Below are 6197 nucleotides of genomic sequence, written 5' to 3' on the forward strand. Positions count from 1 at the left end.
GTTTCTGTTTAAGACTGTGGATCAGCTGGTAAACCCAACCCCTCCTTGTGCCTCAGCTGGAAGTAATGACTGCGAATTGTTTTTATCTTATTTTAGCAATAAGGTGGTGTCAATCTGAGCCTCTATTACCCCCACTTCCTCTTACTCAGAGGTCCCTCACCAGCAACAAGAGAGTTTTAACCAGTTTTATCCCATCAACTTGTCTGAGCTTTTAAAAACAGTATCACAAATGAGAGTGTCCTCCAGCCCACTTGATGTAATACCTACAAAGTTTTTACTGAAAGTAATAGATTCTGTTGGGCCCCATTTGATCTCTGTTTTCAACAGCTCCCTATCTACTGGTTGTGTCCCTGATTATTTGAAAACGGCTTGCGTGAACCCACTTTTAAAGAAACCTGGTTTAGATCCCTCCCTCCCACAAAATTTTAGACCAATTTCAAAACTACCTTTTATTGCAAAGATTATAGAAAGAATTGTGTCCAAACAGCTGCTCACTGTACTGGAAAATAACAAAATATTTGAAAAGTTTCAATCTGGTTTCAGGAAATACCACAGCACTGAGACTGCCCTGCTTTAAGTCACCAATGACCTTTTAATGTTAAACTCCTGGACCTTAGTGCTACTTTTGACACCATTTCATCACAACATCATGTTAGACAGACTGAGGCACTGGGTGGGGATCTCTGGTACGGCCCTAGAATGGTTTTCATCCTACCTGTCAAATAGGAAGTTTTGGAAGTTTGAATGTCTCTTCGTTCTGTCCAGTTAAATATGGTGTGCGTCAGGGGTCGGTCTTAGGACCCATTTTGTTTTCCTTGTATCTGCCTCCCCTTGGACATATTATCCATAAACATGGCATTTCTTTTCATATGTATGCTGATGACACACAAATATACTTGTCTGTCAGATCCACAGACCCTGGAATGCTGAGTTCACTTAACAACTGCCTTTGTGAAGTTGAACAAAGCTGAACTCAGACAAAACAGAAATCCTGGTCATCGGGTCCTAGCAGATGGCAAAACAAATACTGCCATCTGCTGGTTCCCTAGTAAATCACATTAAGCCTGTGGCAAAGAACCTTTGTGTTTGGTTTGATAGTAATTTAAATTTCGAGCAGCACACCACAAATCTTGTTCAATCATGTTTTTATCAGCTTAGAAATATAGCAAAAATTCGATCTATGTTAACTTTTAAGGACACCGAGACTATTTTACACGCCTTCATCTCATCACACCTGGATTATTGCAACAGCCTTTTCACCTGTTTAACCCAAACATCTATTGATCGACTCCAGACTGTCCAGAACTCAGCTGCCAGGCTTTTAACCAGAACAAAGAAATATGACCACTATTTTAGCTTCATTACACTGGCTCCCAGTATGTTTTAGAATTGACTTTAAAATTCTATTGATCACTTTTAAAGCTCTTCATGGCCTCTCGCCTTGTTATATTTCTGAACTTTTAGTCCCATACACACCAGCACGTACCTTGAGATCCTCGGGCAGAGGTCTGTTGTCTGTTCCAGAGTCTCGACTGAAAACTAAAGGGGACAGAGTGTTTGCTGTCGCCGAGGCTCTGGGCCAAAACTATAGGCCAAGCTTACATCAACAACATCACTAGCAGTAAATCACATTCTGTTTCATTTTAATATTTTTTAATGCAAAAATAAACACATATTTGTAAGCAATGTTACCTTTTCCCTTTTGGAACAACTAAAGGCCAAGCCTAACGACAAAAACATCACTACCACACTGTAAAAAAAAAATCTGTACTTTGACAGTTTTATTCCTTTTTATTTTCCTGTATTTTTGAAATACATGTAAATTTTAAGAAATTACAAAAATAAACTGTGAATTTACATGTCTAATGTAAAATAACATGAAAAACCTGTAGCTGTTAATAACCATAACATTTCACGTTATCTTAAGGAAACTTTTTGGGTTTTTCACGTAAACAAACTGTTACAATACATTCAGGAATTTCCCGTATTTTCACAAATATTGTTTTTCTTATTTAAAAGAAAAAAGGGTTAAATTTAAGTTTAATATTGTAAAAACATTTCTTAAACTTGGTACAATTAGTAACAGTTAACTGTAACTTGACATAGATTTTCTTGTTAATTGACAAATATCTCCTTTAATTATGGATATTTGGAAAATAAAAACATTGAATAAATGTTATTTTAATCAGTATATAGTGTCTAATTATTGTTAAACTGTCAAAACACAGTTTTGATCATTGAAAACAGCCATAATTACTGTAATTTCACAGCTTTTGACTTTTATTATAATTCTTAGATTACAAGTTAGATTACAAGTATATAATTGCCCCAAATCACCCGATGTCAACTGGGACTGGCTCCAGCCCCCTGCGACCCTGTACGCAGGATAAGCGGTTGACGATGGATAGATGGACAATTGTCCCAAAGTGGTAAAATTACAGAAAGGTAATATTTAATTTATTGTTAAATGACAGGTGTTCACACCTTTTAATGGGGTTAAAAAAAGAAAACTTCCTGTAAAATTACGGGTTTGTGATGAAAAATTTATTTTAATGCCATTTTACAGATACTTAGAGTTTTAGCTATAGGTGTATTATCAAAACCTAAAAAAAAACATATTTAAACCCTGTTTTTTCATAATTAAAAATTACCACATGTTCACATTTTACATTAGAGTAATATATATCCATTTATCCTATAATAGAGACCAGAAACCCATTTTGAGTTATCTTGTACTAGGGTTATTTGTGACAGTTTCAGACTTCCTTAAATTTACTTAATTTGAGGAAACTCAGACATTTACATTTATTAATTTAGCTGACGCTTTTATCCAAAGTGGCTTATAATTGAGGTCGCACGCCTCTGGAGCAACTAGGGGTTAAGCTTCTTGCTCAGGGACAAAATGGTGGATGTGTCACAGTGAACCCCGGTCTCTCACACCAAAGGCATGTGTCTTATCCATTGCGCCATCTCCGACCTACAGACCTTTTAAAGTACCACCACAATACAAATTCCCACATCTGATACTATTTATAGACCATTTATTTAGTTCCATGCTCACAACAAATAAGCCACACAAGTCAACCATTTCAGTGTAAAGAATTGTTCTCCTGAAACAAAAGTAGTTTAGTTTTTATTTACCTTATTGATGACATTTTCAGATCTTTTCATTAGAAACCCAATTGGGTCAACATAAAGAATATTTTGGATACTGTTAGACACAGCTCTAAGATTAAAGTGCAATCTGAATGTAAAGTAATTGGAAAGTATTTCTTAATGCTGGCATTTTGCTTTGATAGGACTGTACAGAGACATGAAAGGCAAAGGAGAGCGGAAAATGGTGGTTTTACATATAGTGAACTTAATGCACAATCCAAAGACTTCTTCCCTGGTTTCAATATGATATTTTATGACTTTTGAAAGGCAGTTTTTGTATCTGGTAAATGTTGTTACGGCTGTATGTGTTTCTCTGTGCTGTGCATCCTTGTTCCTTTTCTGTCCTCTAGTTCTGCCCCAGGAGTACTACAGCTGATTGCTGAATTAGGTCCACCTGGCCTTGCAAGGCAGTGCACAACTGTGTGCACGGGAGTTGGGGAAGTACAAAAAAGATGCAAATATATGCAAGTAGAAAGACAAGTTTTTCTTGGCAGTCCAAATGAATCCATTTGTTTTGCACAGCTTTTGATTTACAATATAACTGCATTGATAAATAGGGCTGTGTGATCTGACGGTATACACTATATTGCAAAAGTATTGGGACACCTCTTCCGAATCATTGAATTCAGATGTTCTAATCACTTCCATGGCCACAGGTGTATAAAATCAAGCACCTAGGCATGTGGACTGCTTCTACAAACATTTATGAAAGAATGGGTCACTCTCAGGAGCTCAGTGAATTCAAGCTTGGTACCTGTGCAATAAGTCCATTTGCAAAATTTCCTTACTACTAAATATTCCAAGGTCAACTGTTAGTGGTATTATAACTAAGTGGAAGCGATTTGGAACAAGAGAAACTCTGCCTTGAAGTGGTAGGCCACATAAAATCCCAGAGCGGGGTCGGTGCATCTGCAGAAGCAGCCAACTTTCTGCAGAGTCAAGAGCTACAGACCTCCAAACGTTGTGTGACCTTCAGATAGCTCTAGAACAGCGCGAGAGCTTCATGGAATGGGTTTCCATAGCCGAGCAGCTGCATCCAAGCCTTACATCACCAAGTGCAATGCAAAGCTTCGGATACATGGTGAAAAGCACGCCGCCACTAAACACTACTGCAGTGGAGACGTGTTCTCTGGAGTGACGAATCACGCTTCTCTGTCTGGCAATCTGATGGATAAGTCTGGGTTTGGCGGTTGCCAAGAGAATGGTACTGGCCTGACTGCATTGTGCCAAGTGTGTAAAGTTTGGTGTGGGGTTGTTTTCAGGCTTGGCCCCTTAGTTCCAGTGAAAGGAACTGTTAATGCTTTAGCATACCAAAACAATTTGAACAATTTCATGCTCCCAACTTTGTGGAAACTGTTTGGGGATGGCCCCTTCCTGTTCCAACATGACTGCGCACCAGTGCACAAAGCAAGGTCCATAAGATGGGTAAACGAGTTCGGTGTGGAGAACTTGACTGGTCTGCACAGAGTCCTGACCCCAACCCAATAGAACACCTTCGGGATGAATTAGAGCGGAGACTGCTATTATTAGTGAACTATTATTTATCAAAAGCCTAATAGCCTTTTTGGAAACTGTTACGGTTTGCTTCCATGCACAACAGAAATACAAGGATCATTCATAGTCCAAAGTAGTAACAACCATACATTAATAACAACAAAAAATCCAACTTACTTTTATTTGAAAGTGCTGAAGGTGGCCTTGCGTTCAGCTGTGTGCTGCAAAGATTCGCATCTAAGGCTCAAATCGACGGTGTAGCCTCTGTGTAGCCCCCTACCCTACGCCATCACCTACGGCATAGCCTGACGTGCACCTCCTCGCGGATCGTAAGCACTGTGATTGGTCAGCTGGGTAGCATCGCAATGCCTCTGAGCCGACAGGAAGTGCCCTTGCTTTGAAGTAACTTTTACTATCGGCCAAAACAGCGGCTGTAACACGGTGGATCAGTATATTTGACCATCACAACCCGAGCGAAATGACTCGTTTCACTATTAGAATGTGATCCACCTGGTCGATAACATTTGAAATGGCTATACCAGCCGCACGTTTACAATTTTACCCCCATTCCCGTTAGCGGAGGGGTAAACCGGAAGTTAGCCTGCTCGCCCGGCAAAAGTCAACACAGTGGACGCTGTGGCGCACCTCTCTCATCAGATCCTGAGTTTGTGGATGCAGTCCCCCCCAAAACGCTGCATTGTCAGTAGCTGTCTGTGTATCTCTCAAACGCTTGATTGCGCCCATCTTGTTGGACACAAAGACAGTAAGTTACAGACATTGTTGCAGACAAACATCGTCGGCTCCAAAAAGTGACAGAAACAATGTCTTGTGCTTTGATGATTCCCCTATTGCAACAGTAAGGCTCTACACAAAATTGAGCATGTCTGAGACCAGACGTACCTCCCCTAGCAACCTCTTGTAAAATTAAATCCAGCGCATGATTGCTGCAGTGAACATACAGCGCAGTGGGGCATTGTGCTTTCAGTTTTGCCTTGACAGCTGAAAACAGCCAGACATACTATTGCTTGCGCCATCAAAACAAAAACCTTGAAGGCAATCCATCGGCAAGTTCAGACGCATAAAGATATCTCGGATGCAGGAAAAAAGTGTGTATCCCGTGGTATCAGGAGCACTGTAGAATCCAAGAAAAACATTTGCAACTGATAAGTTTTTGTCCGCATATTCTAAGCTACAGGAAAACTGCTCAGACGCACTTACAGGTGAAACTCGAAATATTAGCATATCGTGCAAAAGTTCATTTATTTCAGTAATTCAACTTAAAAGGTGAAACTAATATATTGTATAGACTCATTACATGCAAAGTGAGATATTTCAAGCCTTTATTTGATATAATTTCGATGATTATTGCGTACAGCTTATGAAAACCCCAAATTCTAAATCTCAGAAAATTAGAATATTGTGAAAAGGTTCAGTATTGTAGGCTCACTCACAAGTGTCACACTCGAATTAGCTAATTAATCCAAAACACCTGCAAAGGGTTCCTGAGCCTTTAATTGGTCTCTCAGTCTGGTTCAGTGGAATTCAAT

General features: G+C 39.4%; 1 protein-coding gene across 1 annotated transcript in view; it reads right to left on the bottom strand.

Annotated features, from left to right (window-relative positions):
• Window positions 1-6197, bottom strand: part of ripor1 (RHO family interacting cell polarization regulator 1) — a 170757-nt gene that overhangs the window by 123498 nt on the left and 41062 nt on the right. The gene's annotated exons all lie outside the window — the stretch shown is intronic.

The sequence above is a fragment of the Micropterus dolomieu genome, linkage group LG22 (assembly GCF_021292245.1).
Source record: "Micropterus dolomieu isolate WLL.071019.BEF.003 ecotype Adirondacks linkage group LG22, ASM2129224v1, whole genome shotgun sequence".
NCBI classification, from domain to species: domain Eukaryota; kingdom Metazoa; phylum Chordata; class Actinopteri; order Centrarchiformes; family Centrarchidae; genus Micropterus; species Micropterus dolomieu.